General features: G+C 41.4%; 1 long non-coding RNA gene across 1 annotated transcript; it reads left to right on the forward strand.

Annotated features, from left to right (window-relative positions):
• The first annotated feature begins 276 nt into the window (after nucleotides 1-276).
• On the forward strand, nucleotides 277-19,920 carry LOC117526816. Its single transcript, XR_004565359.1, has 3 exons — nucleotides 277-401; nucleotides 18,177-18,182; nucleotides 19,910-19,920. It is a non-coding gene; the product is annotated as an uncharacterized LOC117526816 (long non-coding RNA).
• The last annotated feature ends 1,493 nt before the right edge of the window (nucleotides 19,921-21,413 follow it).

A 21,413-nucleotide genomic window follows, 5' to 3' on the forward strand; every position in this document is an offset into this window, starting at 1 on the left:
TCTGATATCCATTGGCATTGTCACAGATTGTAGTTGGTTTTCTGCAAGTCTATTTTGCATCTTGTCCAACGTTCTAGCTCTTTGATAGTCTGTCTCCTGGGCAAACTGTGGTTCAACACCATGCACTGGTGCCTCACAGCAAGAAGGTCGTGGGATTGCTTTCCGCCCTTTCTGTGTGGAGTTGGCATGTTGTATGTGTGGGATTCCTCCGGGCACTCCGGTTTCCTCCCACAATCATAACATGCTTATTTAGGATCTGCTCTTTCCTCTGCCCCTGAACAAGGCAACATCTGTACATCTGAAGTTGATCCACGGGTGCCGGACTGTGGCAGCCCACTGCTCCTAGTGGTTGGATTGTGTCTAACTGTAATTAAGATGCTTAAATGTAGAGGACAGGTTTCGTTGTATTTATGTATATATGTACACTGACACTAAAGGCTCTTCTTCAGCCAAATGGACTGAGGAAAAGAATGTATTCATAGCAGCAGATACTTTCAGTGAGACACATAGAGTGACTTAAACATAGAGAGGAGCAGTGAGACAGGCTAAAAAAATGTGTCAGACATGTTAATTGGAGGTTGTCAGCCAGCCACGCATTCACAATCCATAATTCTATCGGCATGCTGTCCATATGAAACATATTTGGAACCTGGTTTCATTAACCTTGGAGACCCTTGTGTTGGTACATTGCATAGTATATGCAACACATGGAAATTCAGGCACACCCAGACTTGTGCACACACACAACTGAAATTCTCTTGCACCCTCTAAGCCTAATGACTGGAGTATATTTGTGCATGGACATGTAAAATGGTTGACCAGCCGGTGCATAATTTTTGTGCGGCCACATTTGTTGGCGTCAAACAATATTCTATTGGACCAGGAGGCTCTGCATGATTGCTGGCTCGGTGCTTGGAATGGGGTTATGTGCATTTAGGTGAATATGTCTGTGAATATGAGGCACAAGTACAGTAGGTGCTCATTTTGATTATGACCAAACTAGGAGGGGATAAGCAAAGGACAGAGGGTAAGGACCCCCTACATCAGACATGAAGAAATTCAGCTTTCAAAGAAATTATCTACATTGACAAATTTGAAGTCAGGTGAGAGGGAAGAAAGAAGAAAAACGAAGAAAAAGCCCTGTGCTCATAACACCGGCGAACCCAATGAAACAGTCTTTGGTCAATCAAAGTCAAAAGTTGACTTGAGTACCTGCTGTGATAGCAGCCAGATTCAATCTCTTTCATTTCTACCTGTCAGTCTCAGACAATGCAGCTGGAGAGTTAGCCCAGAATTCTTGTTACCATCTGTGAGCACTGCAGTAAGTGAAAACCTATCCAAAATGATAAAGCAGGAGTGCATTGAACGTATATTTAAAAAAAATAATAATAACCACTAGTATGTCTGCCATCGTACAACTGATTCCATCTTCTCCACCAGTTTCAAGTTTGGAAGGATTAGAATGAGTGATATTTGTGTGCACTTGTGCGAGTGCCGTGTATGTATTTGCTTGGGCACACAAGTGTTGGAATGATCAGTAAGAATTTCGGGGATTGCAGGGATTTGCGAGGCCTTATAGTTCACACTTCCATAAATCTGGAGCATTTTGCATATGCATCTGCACAGTTTTGTATGTTTTATTGTGGCAGCTGTCTGCATACTTGTGCTTCTTGAGTGTTTCTGGTTGTTTAACTTTTCTTAGTAGTTCTGTATGCCAGCACGCATGGATGACTTTGTATCTGTGTGTGTGTGTGTGTGTGTGTGTGTGTGTGTGTGTGTGTGTGTGTGTGTGTGTGTGTGTGTGTGTGTGTGTGTGTGTGTGTGTGTGTGTGTGTGTGTGTGTGTGTGTGTGAGTGAGTGAGCGAGAATGGAGAATGAGCAGTCTGTCATGCCTGAGCAGGAGCCAAGCCTGCTTAAATTGCCTTCTGGCATCCAAGCCTCTCATCTGCAAACTGGCACCACTTGTTCTCCCTTTCTTTCCCTTGCTCTCTTTCTTGCCCCCTCTCTCACTCTCCCACTCTCTTTCTGTAACTGCCTCTGTCTTTCCTCCAATTTTATATGTCTGCCCCAGTCCATCCTCCTTTGTCTCTTCAGCTCCCCTCTTGTGTTTCTCACTTTGCTGTCAGTTTTCCACCACGATGTGCCTCTGTTCTGAAAAATAAAGTTATGTAATACCTCAGCTCCAGGTTTATGTCAAAAATGGGCAAAAACACAGATCCCATGTTTGCACTTGTTGCCTGCACTCGGTTAGTCACAGAGCTGTTTACAAATCGGATGAACATTTTTTCCCCAAAATTTTATGATCATGAAATGGTTTTCATATCTTTATTACTGTTATTAACCAGCATGCCACTGTGCCAACAGGGTACCGTGATCATTCCTTTGTGTGTTTTTTGTGTGTGATTTGGCAGATTTTCACCAAACTTGGTGGGAACAATACTATTGTCTGTACACAAAAAAATTACTCATTGGATGAACTCAATTCAGTTATCTGCAGGATTTCCATATAATAAATATATGTAGCCCAAACTCAAAAAAGCATATCCATGCAAGATAATTTAATTTAATTTAGTTGGGACTACATATATTTATTAGTTGGAAATCCAATCCAATGAGTCAGTTATTTGAGTGTAGATGTTTGGCAGGGGTGACGGCCAAGTGGTTAAATATTCTTGTTTCCAGTGTGGAAAGTTCCCAGTTCAAAACCACCCCTGCCCATTCTCTGTGTAATGTAGTGTTGCATTAGGAAGGGCATCTGCTGTAAAATGTGTGCCAAATCAACATGGCATGCCATGGCGACCCAGAGTGAAACAATGGAGAATCTAAAGGGACTTACTATTGTCTCCAGAAGATTGTTTGGTCAAAGGCAGTGTTAATTCCGACAGCATGTTTCATCATAATCTTGACTAAGATCTCTCTTGTTTTTTATCATAATTTAGTTATCTGAATGGTTTTAGATTTAAGTCTGGCTTTAGTCAACCTGGCCACAGCAAGAAGCAGGAATCATATGCAATACGTGTAAAATCGTAGCTGCCTCCAACGCCTCGTACACCTGCTGCTACAACTATTTGCGCACACCAGTGGCTGAAAGACAAAGTGTGCCCTGTGAGAGCCCATCGAACTCTCTTGCAGCAGGTGTCGGCCAAATTCCAGCTGACACACATGAACATCTAACACCACACGCTTGGCGCAGAAAATCTGTGGCCATTCACACCATTAGCATGACAACAGTCAGCAGACAATCACTTTTGAGCTGGATGTGAAATTGTCTAAGTGCTCCCATGATTGTGGCTTTGCAAACAGACACAGTGACACGTTGACGTGTGTGCTAAACTGATAGGGGGAGTGTCCACTGACAGGAGTGGCTGTGGAGATCTGTGGTTCTGGACGTCAGGGCTGGGGAACATGTGCTGTGTCTGGACGGACATGAACTAACAACTGCCCACTGTGACGTGTGTGTGTGTCTGCTTGCTGTCCTCACATGGACATACATAAAAACATATATCACTGTTGCAATGGGCTGCAGCGAGCTAGCACATGTCACACACATTGACAGACTACCCTAGGTGAAACGGACCATCAGATCATAACACGCAGCGGGCGATTTGAATGTCACGTCACCCACGTGAGCTCTGTTCCACATGATGCTGTGTCTGTCCTGCAGTGCACTGTCCACAAGACACGCATGTCAGGCAGGACATGCATGCGGCGCCAGCTGGACATGCCGCCAGTAGATGTGGACATGATAAGAGCGCCCTGCTCACCCTTTTCATTCATGTTATTTCATGACTGTATGTCTGTGACCATGGGTCATCTACAGAGGAACAAATGGATCATACTTGTATTGCTCGCTTGATAAGAGGGATTCAATAAAATGCAGTGTTTTTATATGGTGTGTGGTTTTGTTTTTCTTAAATATGTACATGTCCTTCGTGATATCAGGCATTTTCCCACACCTTTTACAGGACAGTGAGAGTGGCTCAATGGTAAAGTTTCTGGCTGGCAATCACAGCTTTTGGAAATTGCTGGTTTGAATCCTGTGGGTGAAATGTATATATATATATTATCTTCACAGCTCGCATTGTGTTCCCATGTGCACAAAAGCATTGCAGCATGTATTTTTTATTTTTTTCACAGCAGTTGTGCAATGTGGTTACCATCGCAGCGGCATCGTTCACGCCTGCCCGTCAGCTCGATGTTTTTGTGGTTCGCTGATACGAGCTGTTCCATTATGATTTCGCCATGGGTTGTACTTATTTGTACTATGTGTGAAGGGACGCTAACCAAGGAATAACTGTGGTTAGTTTCTGAGAACTGACCGGATCAGGCTTACAAAGACCCGACTGGCTGAAGAGGCAGAAAATGAATGAAGCTTTTAAACTCATTCAGAAAAAAAAAAACATAGATGGGCACTCTGAACACATGCTGCTCAATTCAAGATGCCTTTAGCTTTTAAATTATACCTAAAGAAACTAATTATGATCTGATGTGGTGTCCCTGTTCAACTGGGTGCCAGAAAAACTAATTCTTTCTATCTCTGCTTACTCCAATGAAGGGTGACAGTGGGGCTGGAGGCTATTGCAGCAGACATGGGGTGAAGGCATGGTACACCCTGGACAAGATGCCAGTCTATCACAGGGCCACGTACTATCAAGTACGCACACCTACAGGCAACTTGGAGTCCTCATTCCACTGAACCTGCGTGTTTTTGGAAGTGGGAGGAAGCTGGAGCACCCGGGGGGACTCATAAAACTATGAGCAGAACATGCAAACTCCAAACAGAAAGGCCCAGATGGGAAGCGATCCCAGAACCTTCTTGCCATGAGGCAACAGTGCTAACCACTAAGCCACCATGCCACCCACAACCCACTGTAAGTTTTTTTATTTATTCAATTATTAATTAACTGAGATCTATGCATTATTTCTTGGCTATTAAAAAACTGAAAACATAACCTTGTGGGTGGAAATAACGAGTTCATTCTTGGTGTGAAACAGTTGTAAAATTCTGCTTTATGTCCAACAGAAGTGGAGCTCATCTTTCCTTTTTTGAATATTTGCCATGATTTGTTCATCTGATATTTTTTAGCACTGTTGTCATGTGTTACCTGTGCTGCTCCACAGCCTGTTCAGTGGATTTTTATTTTATTTTAGCGCTGTTGTCGTGCGTTGCCTGTGCTGCTCCACAGCCTGTCCAGTGGATTTTTATTTTATTTTTAGCACTGTTGTCGTGCGTTACCTGTGCTGCTCCACAGCCTGTTCAGTGGATTTTTATTTTATTTTTTAGCACTGTTGTCGTGTGTTACCTGTGCTGCTCCACAGCCTGTTCAGTGGATTTTTATTTTATTTTTAGCACTGTTGTCGTGTGTTACCTGTGCTGCTCCACAGCCTGTTCAGTGGATTTTTATTTTATTTTTAGCACTGTTGTCGTGTGTTACCTGTGCTGCTCCACAGCCTGTTCAGTGGATTTTTATTTTATTTTTAGCACTGTTGTCGTGTGTTACCTGTGCTGCTCCACAGCCTGTTCAGTGGATTTTTATTTTATTTTTAGCACTGTTGTCGTGTGTTACCTGTGCTGCTCCACAGCCTGTTCAGTGGATTTTATTTTATTTTTTAGCACTGTTGTCGTGTGTTACCTGTGCTGCTCCACAGCCTGTTCAGTGGATTTTTATTTTATTTTTAGCACTGTTGTCGTGTGTTACCTGTGCTGCTCCACAGCCTGTTCAGTGGATTTTTATTTTATTTTTTAGCACTGTTGTCGTGTGTTACCTGTGCTGCTCCACAGCCTGTTCAGTGGATTTTTATTTTATTTTTTAGCACTGTTGTCGTGTGTTACCTGTGCTGCTCCACAGCCTGTCCAGTGGATTTTTATTTTATTTTTAGCACTGTTGTCGTGTGTTACCTGTGCTGCTCCACAGCCTGTTCAGTGGATTTTTATTTTATTTTTTAGCACTGTTGTCGTGCGTTACCTGTGCTGTTCCACAGCCTGTCCAGTGGATTTTGATTTTTATTTTATTTTTAGCACTGTTGTCGTGCGTTACCTGTGCTGCTCCACAGCCTGTTCAGTGGATTTTTATTTTATTTTTTAGCACTGTTGTCGTGCGTTACCTGTGCTGTTCCACAGCCTGTCCAGTGGATTTTGATTTTTATTTTATTTTTTGGCACTGTTGTCGTGCGTTACCTGCGCTGCTCCACAGCCTGTTCAGTGGATTTTGATTTTTATTTTATTTTTAGCACTGTTGTCGTGCGTTACCTGTGCTGTTCCACAGCCTGTCCAGTGGATTTTGATTTTTATTTTATTTTTAGCACTGTTGTCGTGCGTTACCTGTGCTGCTCCACAGCCTGTTCAGTGGATTTTTATTTTATTTTTTAGCACTGTTGTCGTGCGTTACCTGTGCTGTTCCACAGCCTGTCCAGTGGATTTTGATTTTTATTTTATTTTTTAGCACTGTTGTCGTGCGTTACCTGCGCTGCTCCACAGCCTGTTCAGTGGATTTTTGTTTTGTTTTTTGGCACTGTTGTCGTGCGTTACCTGTGCTGCTCCACAGCCTGTCCAGTGGATTTTTATTTTATTTTTTGGCACTGTTGTCGTGCGTTACCTGTGCTGCTCCACAGCCTGTCCAGTGGATTTTGATTTTGATTTTATTTTATTTTTTAGCACTGTTGTCGTGTGTTACCTGTGCTGCTCCACAGCCTGTCTAGTGGATTTTTATTTTATTTTTTACCACTGTTGTCGTGTGTTACCTGTGCTGCTCCACAGCCTGTCTAGTGGATTTTTATTTTGTTTTAGCACTGTTGTCGTGCGTTGCCTGTGCTGCTCCACAGCCTGTCCAGTGGATTTTTATTTTTATTTTATTTTTTAGCACTGTTGTCGTGCGTTACCTGTGCTGCTCCACAGCCTGTCTAGTGGATTTTTATTTTGTTTTAGCACTGTTGTCGTGCGTTGCCTGTGCTGCTCCACAGCCTGTCCTGTGGATTTTTATTTTTATTTTATTTTATTTTTTAGCACTGTTGTTGTGCGTTACCTGTGCTGCTCCACAGCCTGTCTAGTGGATTTTTATTTTATTTTAGCACTGTTGTCGTGCGTTACCTGTGCTGCTCCACAGCCTGTCTAGTGTCGGATTCCCTGTTTGGGAATCCGCTAGCTTAGCGTAGCTACTAGCTCTTAGCCGTTTTAGCATGGCGGCTTCTCCTGTCTCTCCCGTACTTTTCTGCTCTGGGTGTGAAATGTTTAGTTATTCCTCGGCCTCTTTTAGCAGTAACGGTACTTGTAATAAGTGCAGCTTATTCGTAGCTTTGGAGGCCAGGCTGGGCGAATTGGAGGCTCGGCTCCGCACCGTGGAAAATTCTACAGCTAGCCAGGCCCCTGTAGTCGGTGCGGACCAAGGTAGCTTAGCCGCCGTTAGTTCCCCCCTGGCAGACCCCGTGCAGTCGGGAAGGCAGGCTGACTGGGTGACTGTGAGGAGGAAGCGTAGCCCTAAACAGAAGCCCCGTGTACACCGTCAACCCGTTCACATCTCTAACCGTTTTTCCCCACTCGACGATAAACTCGCCGAGGATCAAACTCTGGTTATTGGCGACTCTGTTTTGAGAAATGTGAAGTTAGCGACACCAGCAACCATTGTCAATTGTCTTCCGGGGGCCAGAGCAGGCGACATCGAAGGACATTTGAAATTGCTGGCTAAGGCTAAGCGTAAATTTGGTAAGATTGTAATTCACGTCGGCAGTAATGACACTCGGTTACGCCAATCGGAGGTCACTAAAATTAACATTGAATCGGTGTGTAACTTTGCAAAAACAATGTCGGACTCTGTTGTTTTCTCTGGGCCCCTCCCCAATCAGACCGGGAGTGACATGTTTAGCCGCATGTTCTCCTTGAATTGCTGGCTGTCTGAGTGGTGTCCAAAAAATGAGGTGGGCTTCATTGATAATTGGCAAAGCTTCTGGGGAAAACCTGGTCTTGTTAGGAGAGACGGCATCCATCCCACTTTAGAGGGAGCAGCTCTCATTTCTAGAAATCTGGCCAATTTTTTGGGATCCTCCAAACTGTGACTGTCTAGCGTTGGGACCAGGAGGCAGAGCTGTGGTCTTATACACCTCTCTGCAGCTTCTCTCCCCCTGCCATCCCCCTATTACCCCATCCCCGTAGAGACGGTGCCTGCTCCCAGACCACCAATAACTAGCAAAAATCTATTTAAGCATAAAAATTCAAAAAGAAAAAATAATATAGCACCTTCAATTGCACCACAGACTAAAACAGTTAAATGTGGTCTATTAAACATTAGGTCTCTTTCTTCTAAGTCCCTGTTGGTAAATGATATAATAATTGATCAACGTATTGATTTATTCTGCCTAACAGAAACTTGGTTACAGCAGGATGAATATGTTAGTTTAAATGAGTCAACACCCCCGAGTCACACTAACTGTCAGAATGCTCGTAGCACGGGCCGGGGCGGAGGATTAGCAGCAATCTTCCATTCCAGCTTATTAATTAATCAAAAACCTAGACAGAGCTTTAATTCATTTGAAAGCTTGTCTCTTAGTCTTGTCCATCCAAATTGGAAGTCCCAAAAACCAGTTTTATTTGTTATTATCTATCGTCCACCTGGTCGTTACTGTGAGTTTCTCTGTGAATTTTCAGACCTTTTGTCTGACTTAGTGCTTAGCTCAGATAAGATAATTATAGTGGGCGATTTTAACATCCACACAGATGCTGAGAATGACAGCCTCAACACTGCATTTAATCTATTATTAGACTCTATCGGCTTTGCTCAAAAAGTAAATGAGTCCACCCACCACTTTAATCATATTTTAGATCTTGTTCTGACTTATGGTATGGAAATAGAAGACTTAACAGTATTCCCTGAAAACTCCCTTTTGTCTGATCATTTTTTAATAACATTTACATTTACCCTGATGGACTACCCTGCAGTGGGGAATAAGTTTCATTACACTAGAAGTCTTTCAGAAAGCGCTGTAACTAGGTTTAAGGATATGATTCCTTCTTTATGTTCTCTAATGTCATATACCAACACAGAGCAGAGTAGCTACCTAAACTCTGTAAGGGAGTTAGAGTATCTTGTCAATAGTTTTACATCCTCATTGAAGACAACTTTGGATGCTGTAGCTCCTCTGAAAAAGAGAGCTTTAAATCAGAAGTGTCTGACTCCGTGGTATAACTCACAAACTCGTAGCTTAAAGCTGATAACCCGTAAGTTTGAGAGGAAATGGCGTCTCACTAATTTAGAAGATCTTCACTTAGCCTGGAAAAAGAGTTTGTTGCTCTATAAGAAAGCCCTTCGTGAAGCTAGGACATCTTTCTACTCATCACTAATTGAAGAAAATAAGAACAACCCCAGGTTTCTTTTCAGCACTGTAGCCAGGCTGACAAAGAGTCAGAGCTCTATTGAGCTGAGTATTCCATTAACTTTAACTAGTAATGACTTCATGACTTTCTTTGCTAACAAAATTTTGACTATTAGAGAAAAAATTACTCATAACCATCCCAAAGATGTATCGTTATCTTTGGCTGCTTTCAGTGATGCCGGTATTTGGTTAGACTCTTTCTCTCCGATTGTTCTGTCTGAGTTATTTTCATTAGTTACTTCATCCAAACCATCAACATGCTTATTAGACCCCATTCCTGCCAGGCTGCTCAAGGAAGTCCTACCATTATTTAATGCTTCAATCTTAAATATGATCAATCTATCTTTGTTAGTTGGTTATGTACCACAGGCCTTTAAGGTGGCAGTAATTAAACCATTACTTAAAAAGCCATCACTTGACCCAGCTATCTTAGCTAATTATAGGCCAATCTCCAACCTTCCTTTTCTCTCAAAGATTCTTGAGAGGGTAGTTGTAAAACAGCTAACTGATCACCTGCAGAGGAATGGTCTATTTGAAGAGTTTCAGTCAGGTTTTAGAATTCATCATAGTACAGAAACAGCATTAGTGAAGGTTACAAATGATCTTCTTATGGCTTCGGACAGTGGACTTATCTCTGTGCTTGTTCTGTTGGACCTCAGTGCTGCTTTTGATACTGTTGACCATAAAATTTTATTACAGAGATTAGAGCATGTCATAGGTATTAAAGGCATTGTGCTGCGGTGGTTTGAATCATATTTGTCTAATAGATTACAGTTTGTTCATGTAAATGGGGAATCTTCTTCACAGACTAAAGTTAATTATGGAGTTCCACAAGGTTCTGTGCTAGGACCAATTTTATTCACTTTATACATGCTTCCCTTGGGCAGTATTATTAGACGGTATTGCTTAAATTTTCATTGTTACGCAGATGATACCCAGCTTTATCTATCCATGAAGCCAGAGGATACACACCAATTAGCTAAACTGCAGGATTGTCTTACAGACATAAAGACATGGATGACCTCTAATTTCCTGCTTTTAAACTCAGATAAAACTGAAGTTATTGTACTTGGCCCCACAAATCTTAGAAGCATGGTGTCTAACCAGATCGTTACTCTGGATGGCATTTCCCTGATCTCTAGTAATACTGTGAGAAATCTTGGAGTTATTTTTGATCAGGATATGTCATTCAAAGCGCATATTAAACAAATATGTAGGACTGCCTTTTTGCATTTACGCAATATCTCTAAAATCAGAAAGGTCTTGTCTCAGAGTGATGCTGAAAAACTAATTCATGCATTTATTTCCTCTAGGCTGGACTATTGTAATTCATTATTATCAGGTTGTCCTAAAAGTTCCCTAAAAAAGCCTTCAGTTGGTTCAGAATGCTGCAGCTAGAGTACTGACGGGGACTAGCAGGAGAGAGCATATCTCACCCGTGTTGGCCTCCCTTCATTGGCTTCCTGTTAATGCTAGAATAGAATTTAAAATTCTTCTTCTTACTTATAAGGTTTTGAATAATCAGGTCCCATCTTATCTTAGGGACCTCGTAGTACCATATTACCCCATTAGAGCGCTTCGCTCTCAGACTGCGGGCTTACTTGTAGTTCCTAGGGTTTGTAAGAGTAGAATGGGAGGCAGAGCCTTCAGCTTTCAGGCTCCTCTCCTGTGGAACCAGCTCCCAATTCAGATCAGGGAGACAGATACCCTCTCTACTTTTAAGATTAGGCTTAAAACTTTCCTTTTCGCTAAGGCTTATAGTTAGGGCTGGATCGGGTGACCCTGGACCATCCCTTGGTTATGTTGCTTTAGACGTAGACTGTGTTTCATAATTATTGTATGGCCTTGCCTTGCAATGTGGAGCGCCTTGGGGCAACTGTTTGTTGTGATTTGGCGCTATACAAGAAAAAAGTTGATTGATTGATTGATTGATATTTATTTGCACTTGGTTCTGTGTCGGCTTCTGTTATGTGATTTGGTCATTTAAAATATTTTGTTGCAAATGTTTCAAGTTGTCCAATAGTAAATACACAATCTCTGAGCAACAACAGATTGATTAACAAATTGATTAATTGCTTCCCTTCTAGTTGCTCTGATTGGGTAAAAGTATTTCTGTTGTGGGGGTCAGAATTTAGTGTCCACCCTCAGACAGTAGTTTGTGTGTGTGTGTGTGTGGGGGGGGGGGGTGCACACATGTTGATACTCATTTAATAGCCCCATTTGTTTGTCCTTCACTGTAATGGCCTCCATAAATCACACCATATTCTCTTAACAGATTTGCCATTGGGCCCTTTGCCCCCTCACTCTCCCACTCCCTTCTTACCCCTCTAATCGAGCCTTGTGTCTCACCCCACACCCTCACCTCACCCCATCGCATGCATCCTTTTTTTTGCAGTTTTCGTCCTCGCTTCCCTGCTTCTCCTCCCTCCCCTGCCTCCCCCGTCGCCTGTTCAAGGCCTCTGATGAGGTCCACTGGTCGAACCTCCTTCATACTCTGATACTCCGTTTTCTCTCTCTGTTGATTAACGCGTTGCCAAGGTTTGCTGTTTGATTTGCTGCCTTTACTTTGTGGTTCCATGAAGGTTGTTGTGGGTTTGCGGTGCTAAACGAGGTGAGAAGACCGCGTGTCAAACAATGCGATTAGTTTTGTTTGTGAGTGGCAACTTGAAGCAAAGTGGGTAAGAGGTTTGCTTCAGAATGCTGTCAATGTGAATTTGTGATTGTCCTTGGATACTTTGGACAGAATCAGAATTTTGAGTGTTTTTTAAGCCTCATGCTGTATTAACCAAGGTTGGTTTTCACACTGAGTCACCATTTCTCACATTTCTGGATGTCTTTGTCTCACTGTCGAGTCTGTGTGCAAGGAGTCTTTGTGCTGCAGACTTAAAGACTTCTCGCTTTCTGTCTCTCTCTCGCTCACTCGCTTGCTCTCTGTACAACCTAATGCTATTACTCAACCTATTCAGGATAGCTCTTATCTGTTGAACTGAACCCACAAACACAAAGAAGACAAACAAACACACAAACACCAGATAAGCACATTTACAGTTTCACCTACGCACACTGACTACCTTATTCACTTCAAAGTGGGCCAGCCTATCTCACCAGCAGGTTAGAGCATCAGAACCCGGATAAAGAAATATTTACTCAAGCTGAACATGTGCTCGCAAACACACCTAAACAGTCAGGTACGGAAAGCAAAGACATATGAATGGAAAAGGGAATGTGTCAATGAACAAAGTCACCAACTTTTTTTTGTCACTTTCCACATTTTAAATAAGGTTAAGCACTTTTATTTTATATATAGGAGCTACAGTGAGGATATTGGGATGTCATTCAGATTGGATGACGTGGCGAAGTATGGCAAAGCGAGGGAAGGTGACCCACACTGAGGGGGTTGGAATTGTTAAAAGGTAGGATAGCAGACGTACAGAACAGCTACAAGTTGCTGGAATCTCGCAAGCCAACTGGAACCATGCTGAAGTTGCAAGAATGTCAGCCACAATCAAACACCTATACAGAAGGTAAGACAGGTGCGGATAAGCCAGCTCAGTGGTAGGAATAAGATCCGAGCCATCAATACATACACCCTACCAGTCATTAGATACCCAGCTGGAATAATAAGCTGGCTACAGAAGGAGATAGATGCCACTGATGTCAAGACACAAAAACTGTAGACAAAGTCCAGTTCCCTGATACTCGATGAGCAATGGAAGGAAGGAGGGCGAAGATTAGTGTCAGAGACACAATGAAGGATGAGATGAGGAGCATCCTAATTTGGAAATATTGGCTAACAACAGTGTTGTTAGCTAATAGTTCAAAAAATAGTACTTTCCCCAAAAAACATTATCCCTATCAACGCTGCATTTTGGAGGTGTTCATCCTTGACTCAAAGGACATAAGCATACCAAATGGCAAACCAAACATTTAAAACCACAAAACCCCAAACTCCCATGGTGCATTGCAGCACAATGGCCATTGTTCACCATTGTTCACTAATATTGCTAATTTCTCCAAAAAATATTAGTTCTATCAACTTTCCACTGCTGTAGCTTTCATCCGTGACCCAAAACACAGATGGCACATGCCAGCTATTCTCAGTTTCTCTGTTATCAAAGCCATACACACACACATGCATACATGAGGCCACTTGGCTATTATATATATATATATATATATATATATATATATATATATATATATATATATATATATATATATATATATATATATATATATACACACTCAACAAAAATATAAACGCAACACTTTTGGTTTTGCTCCCATTTTGTATGAGATGAACTCAAAGATCTAAAACTTTTTCCACATACACAATATCACCATTTCTCTCAAATATTGTTCACAAACCAGTCTAAATCTGTGATAGTGAGCACTTCTCCTGGAAAAGTGTGCTGTGGTCTGATGAGTTCACATTTCAAATTGTTTTTGGAAATCATGGATGTTGTGTCCTTTGGACAAAAGAGGAAAAAGACCAGCCAGATTGTTACTAGCGCAAAGTTCAAAAGCCAGCATCTGTGATGGTATGGGGGTGTGTTAGTGCCCATGGCATGAGCAACTTACACATTGTGATGGCACCATCAATGCTGAAAAGTACAAGGGTATAAGCTCGAACCTTACCAACCCCCTGAGGAAGAAACCTCAAGCAGACCAGGCTCAGAGGGGTGACCCACTGCTTTGTCCATTCTGACAGTAACAGATATGAAGAAAAGCACAACAAAGAATTGTCAAACATGCAAAATAGGAATAGGACAAAAGTCCAATTGTAGGTCGTTCAAATTGTCCACACCAATATCAACGTTTTCCACCATTACAGGTTACATGACATGTCGGGAGTCATACAGTGCAACTGGAAAGTAGTCACAGTGATTCACTTTTACAAAATTGACCCTCAGCACAGACCGAATGTGCCTGAATGTTCAGTCACATTTGGGAAATTCAAGTGCACCTTGAATGCTGCTGGAATATATTCTGACGGGCCGCAATCGGAGCGGAATTGTACGGCTTGTGCATTTATAATGTTCTTACTTTATCCTGGCAGCTGTCCAGGGACTCTTACTGTGTACCACCTACATTTTGTGCTGCATTTGGAGGCTCATGCAGACAGCAGGTGCATGAATCAGTCAGGGAAAGTGGGAGCGCAGTCTGGGTATTCGGATGGCCGTCCTCTGCAATTCTTATTCTCTCCCAGATGTGGCATGAATATTGCTTTTTTTTACAATCTGCCTGATTCGGCTTTGCTTGTGCACATTCGTACTATGTGTGATGGGTGTCTAACATAGACAGAATGTGCATGCATCATTTGAGTCGGGTTTGAAGCACATTCTATGTATTTGAATGGCATCCTTACACAGCTGTAAGAACTTCTGTCTGTTCGAAAGACCCTTCTGGATGTGGCACAAACTCTGATTTATTTTTCCATTCCTGCTAATTCTGAATAAGTGTAATGGGGTACTAACTTTGCAGAATGGTGGCTTAGTGGTTAGTACTGTTGCCTCACAGCAAGAAGGTCATGGGATCAATTCTCACCTGTGGCTTTCCTTAGTGGAGTTTGCATGTTCTCCCCGTATTCGAATGGGTTTCCTCCGGGTGCTTTGGTCTCCTCCCACATTTAAAGACATGCAGTTTAGGTGAATTGGAAAATTGCCCTGGTCTGCCCTGCAAAACAGATCTTGATCAGAACAGGGCTATCCTGGTTAAAGAAAGGATAAATTAAAACATTTAATTAAAATGTTTGCTCAAATCTGTAATGGAAAGCTAACTACTTCACGTGTCCTCTTGCAGTCATCTTTGAAGCTGAAACTCAGGCCTCCCACTGGGTCTCCCCATACAGCATGTCTTTTGAGAAGCATCTTTCACTGATGTGATGATGTTGGCTTAGGAGAGTGTACATGTTTGGGATCCATACATTCCTGGAGACATCAGACCTTATTATTCTAGTTTTTATTCATAATACTGTTATTATTGTTGCTTAAATCTTTCCCAGAGCTTAAAACAAACTGCAGCTTATCCACCTCCATCTTAGACGTCAACTTAGACGTCTTAGTCAACTCTCAATATTTCTTACAATTTCAAATTATTACACAGACTTGCCTTGTTGAACTTTCGCTTAATCCGAGGTGGGGCGGCCTGAAAGTAAGAAATATCTGGAGGCGAAAAAGAATCCCTGTTTGAGCTCCCCTTGCATTTTTTTTTCCTCTTCAAAAGCAAACTGCTGTGTGGCCTTCTTCATCTTGATGCCATGCAACACATTTGATCTTAAGGTTTATTAACTCTCTATTGAGTGACAGTCTGCTGGTTTCTATAATGTGGCAAAAGCAAGATGGAAATTGGTGACAAATAAGCAGTTTGTCCTTGGACAAATTACTTCAGTGTCAGGAAATGAGCCAATGCAGCTGGTGTGTCTGTCTGTCATCTTCCCTACTGCATTTTAATGGATTTATTTTAAAGAGGTGACACTTCCTCTGCAAAGTGCATACACATTTTTAACAATCTAATGGTTAAAGTTGGTGTCTTAATATGGATATTATAGTTTGGATTTTCAAAAAATGCCCCAAAGACACTGACATGACGCAACCTTATTATATATATATATATATATATATATATATATATATATATATATAGTCAATGGCTTCTTAAAAAAATACACTGCTACATCTTTCAAAACCTTATAACAGTTGAACAAAGGCAGTGCAAATGTGCTGCAGTAGAGTAGTACAAACCCAAAAAAGGTCCCTGGTTTTTAATGAAATTCATAGTTGATGGTAATCAATGGCACTTTTGGCTTATTCTAATTTATCGTGGAAGATGAAAGTCTTCAAACAAAAAAATTGTGTCTTCTTGCATCAAAGCACATCAAATTGCTCCTTTTTGGCGCAAGCCTCAAGTGTCCAGTCAAGAAACTGGAACTTTTTCTTCTTTCAGGGGTGCCACATTTTGGACTGCCAGAACTTACCACTTAACTGCAACCTGTGTATGCAGATATGTACCAGTGCACCATATTGTCTAATATGGAAGATCTGCACATCGCAAATGTCAGCATATTTACACATGCATAGATATAGAATTCGGGGATTTAACAAAAATCCCTGACCCTATATACACGCAAGATGTAGATAAACCAGATTTTCCACAATTTACCAAGGTCAGAATTATTCCATCTTCTCCTAAAGAGGTCAGGGTTCAGTGTGACATCAGCAGGCAGCTGTAGGTGTTCCCCTTCTGGTGTTTTTTTGTTGTTGTTGTTTTTGTCCGCCTGTTTCAGCAGCAACAACACTATCAGCAAATGTAACATCTGAACTATCAAATATTTATACAGTATTACAGTACGTGGTCCCGCCTTGAGCCAACGGCACCGTACATCTTCATCAGAAACATTTTCCGCTCTGTCACTGTTACTATAGGCTGCAGCATTTCCATTTATTGTCCTCGTGCTTCGACTATCAATAAATCTGCTGTGGAGAATATGGAAGATCATCCAGTATGCATATTAGGGGAATATTACAGTAACTGGATAAAACTGGTAAAATGGGTGCTGAGGTGAGTGGAGGAGGATGGAAGACAGTGAGTTTATGAATCCTGCTTTAATGGCACCACATTATTCAGATGTCCTCCAGGCCAAATCCAGCTGTTCGCTCACACCCCGTCCCTACACTCATGATTATGTTTCCCCTTGCTCTCGTTCTCATCTTATATTGCTTAACCTCGTAGGCTTGGTTTCTCCCTATATTTTTAAAGCCTCTCCAACCAACCTCTTGCTATCTCTCTTCCTCCCCACTCCCACCTGCCTCCTCTCTGTCTTTCCCTTAATCCCATCCACAGTAGATGAGTGACAAACCTAATTGGAGAGCAGAGAAGGTCCAGTGGGAAAGCAGATATTCACATCTGCAAAGAAACATGCAATGCAGAGTGGCAGAGATGGTGACGACCCATCAAACAGAACAGTGGGAGAAATATAGATGAGAAAGTGTGTGTGTGTGGGTGTGTGTGTTAGAACATCTGTGAGAGACTGATACCTTGTTTTGAACTGAAATGTCAGCATCCTGCAGTCAACTCTGTCCCCACGGAGGCTGTCAGTCATCCTGATTTCAAATTTGGTGTTAATAAGCTCTATTACACTGCTTAGTTACCTGTGAAATATAATACTATCCACAAGCTGTTGCTGCAGTTCTACCCATATGCAGAATTTCCCTCGGCTGCCAAAGCAAATGTCGCATCTGTCATCTCAACTAAAAAGGGTTCTTTTGATATGTTTGTGTGTTCACTCTTCAGACTGAAAACACATTTTGGGTTTCTAGTGAGAGTTTTGCACCACCAGAATGCAGGCAAAAATAAGAAAAAATACACGTGCTGCATGACATTCCATGAACGTACGTGTCAGTGTTCATGTTTGGGTCTGTGCATTTGTAATTTGCTGTTGCGCATATCTTAAGAAATCAGCTCTTATTTTTGGTGTCATCATTTACAAGATGTAAATTTCTTTTGGCTCTATCTAATGGAACACTTTTGCATTAAGTAAAGGATTACCAAGGAAATGGTCAAAAACAACAAAAAGACAACCGCTTCAATTAAACATTGATAGACAGTGTCATCAATGTCAATTGATGTCAATGTCAATGAATGTCAAAGACACCCTCACAATAATGCAGCAACAATGATGCAAGTGCAGTGAAGAGATAAAGTTCACAGAATATCAAGTTCAGATTCAGATTCAATTTATTATTAAACCCTTGGGTAAATTTGGTTTACAATGAGTGAGTCATCTTGTTTTGTAGACACACAGAGCAGCACAGAAGTAAGTCCCTTCGGCTGCTCCCTTGTTTGCACTCGGGGTCGCCACAGTAAATCCAAGGTGGATCTGCATGTTGAATTGGCACAGGTTTTACGCCGGATGCCCTTCCTTACAAGACAAAATTACAACAGTGTCAAGGCTAAAAGAACAACAAGGATGGGCTCAAGATAAAAATAAAAAGTAAGAAGAGTTAAAACATCAATAGGTAAAAAGATTGAAAACACGTTATACCAAGCCAAAGGATAAATAAATAAATAAATAAATAAAATAAAAAATGTACTGTTCATAAAAACAAGGTAAAAGAAACTATACAAAAAATAAATACATCAATTAAATTTAAGTTTCTGTTGCTTGTTAACAGCACAGATGGCTGCTTGTACAAAGCTTCTTTTTTTTTTTATATATAGCATTTGGTTTTACAAGCTGGTACCCTAAACCTCCGACCTGAGGGGAGCAGCTGAAACTCACCATGAAGAGGATGGGAGACGTCTCTCAGAATCGAACCAGCTATCCTCTGTGCCTGTTTAGTATACAGGGATTTGGGCTGAAGCTGAGACTCTCCAGTTAGCTTGCTCATCCATTTCACAATTTGGCTTAAACAGTTTTTGTTTTTGAGAGACACGCTTCCAAACCATGAAACAAGACAAAAAGATAAAACTGATTCTACAAAAGCACGATAAATTAAGGTCAGCATGGTTAGATTGTTTTTGTGTGAAAAGTCCCCAGGATAGGGGTCCTCGTCAGGTTGGGACCTCTACTTTGTCTAAATGGATTTTTGAATTGAGATTTGTGTTCACTGCCATTACATGATACTACCTCATTTTTTTTCAGAGCAGGCACTACAACAAGTAATTTAATTTAATTGAATTTAATTAGCAAATAATGTGCCAAATCACAGCAAAAGCCACCTCAAGGCGCCTTACATAAAACAATTCAACTTAAAATTTAAATAAATAATTAAAAAATGAATATTAACATTCAAATACATACATAAAAACAGAAGTAAAAGAATAAAACAGATAAAAAAAAAAAACTATTCATAAGAAAGAGAATAAAAAATAGGTTTTCAGTCTTGACTTAAAAATGTCCACAGACTCCGAATGCCTCATGGTCGCAGGAAGACCGTTCCACAGGGTGGGTGCATGATACAAAAAGGCTCTTTGACCTGCTGACTTCTTCTTCACCCTGGGAACACAGAGAAGTCCCACATCCTGTGACCGCAAAGCCCGGGCCGGCACGTAAAGTTCCACCAGATCAGCCAGATAAGATGGCGCCAGTCCATGAACAACCTTATAAGTCAATAACAAAACCTTAAAATCTGTTTTCACAGAGACAGGGAGCCATTGCAAAGATGCCAAAATGGATGTGATATGCTCAGACCTTCTGCTACGTGTCACACGTCTGGCGGAAACATTCTGAACCAGCTGAAGACCCCTGATGCTGGACTGCGGTAACCCTGAAAATAAATCATTACAAGTAGAAAAGGTGGTCCCCAGAAAGCATGTGTGTGTGTGAGTATGTGTGTACAGCAGGTAAAATAAGTATTGAAACATCACCATTTTTGTCAGTAAATATCTTTCTAAAGGTGTTCCTTACATGATATATTCACCAGATGTTTAGAACAACCCAAGTGATACACACATGCAAAAAAAATTAAACCACATATGTCCATACATTAAGTTATGTGTAATGATGTGAAATAACAGGGGAAAAGTATTGAACACCTGAAGAAAGGGACGTGCAAAAAGTCATGGAAAGCCACAACACCAGCTGCAGTCTATGAGTAATTTGGTCAGTTTGAGCAGGAACCCAATATGCAGGCAGTGAGGTAACCAGGGGAGTATATTAATCCATGTGAGTTACTGGGACAACAATGTTCAGTAAGGGTAGAGGCGACACAAGTCCAAAAAAATCTACAATTTCAGTGACGGCAAAAACCAGGAGATTTGCAGATAACAGGGAGTTACACAAAACCAAGGCGGGGAAACAACAGAGAGCAGGTACTTACACGAGAGAGAGCAAAACCAGCGTAAAAACAGGCCAAGTACTGCTGACTGTCACTGTGACATTCACAGTGAACTGGCACAACATACCCAAGGAAGTGCTTAAATAACAAAGATGAAAGTGACAACAGGTGTGAGACAGTCATGGAGGTGGAACAAAAGGGGGAATGTAAATGAACGAAACACACTGAGATACAAAAACTAATCAGACAAAAACCTGTGGCAGGAAAATAATGCGAACAACAAAGGGAACATCATGATGTGAGGCTGTTTCTCAGGGTACAGCACTGGCAAACATCATATAATTGAAGGAACGATGAATGGAAAAATGTACAGAGACATTCTTCATAAAAATCTGCTGCCGTCTACAAGGATGATGAAGATGAAACAAGGGTGGACATTTCAGCAAGACAGTGATCCCAAACACACAGCCACTAGAGGTGGGCGGATCGATCCTAATATCGATAATATCTATACCAATGCTGGTATTGATATTGAACAATCCTCGTGTAAAAGATCGATACTCAAGCTTTTTTCTCTCCCGCACGCACTGACTGCTGCGCATGCAGATTCATCAAAGTCTACTCTCTGTCTGTAAGAACAGTGCTGCGCTGTCACACAGCATGGAGCAGCACACCCTCCCCCTCTGGTCTTTTGTTGTTGCGCCGTCACATGACTCAGCGGCGCCAGCCAATTTTGTTGTGGTGTGTTAATTTTGTTGTATTGTGGTTTGTCAGCCCTCTACCTCAGGAGATTTTATTTTAAGTTGTGTTGAGTGATTTCTTTTTTTTTTTTCAAACAAAAATGTTGATTGTGATAATAAAGCATTTTGTTGTCACGTACAATGTTTGTTGAAATTCTATCCTAGCTCTTTTGGATCCTTTGTCTCTATGAAGCTTAAAGTAGACCTGCATTGAAATAAATGTGGTCAGATTTCAGAAAGAAATAGCTGATATGTATTTATAAGACCCTTGTGAATGTAGTAAAGTAAATCTGTAAGCCCAATTTTGTAATTCAGTGGAGAAATCTTCATTTAGCTGCAAATTTGTCATTAAATTTGCAGCTAAAATTTAGCCCTCTGTGAAAACAGTTTGTACAGCCGTATCATTTCCATGACGTCAGGGACAAGACGACACGCTCCCGCCTTCAGTCCGATCCCGCATTGAAATTGATTTTATCTGTTAGTAATGTTACTTATACACATCCTGGTTTCAACATCCAAAAGTAAGCTGCAA

Source organism: Thalassophryne amazonica, chromosome 15, assembly GCF_902500255.1.
Source record: "Thalassophryne amazonica chromosome 15, fThaAma1.1, whole genome shotgun sequence".
Lineage (NCBI taxonomy): Eukaryota > Metazoa > Chordata > Actinopteri > Batrachoidiformes > Batrachoididae > Thalassophryne > Thalassophryne amazonica.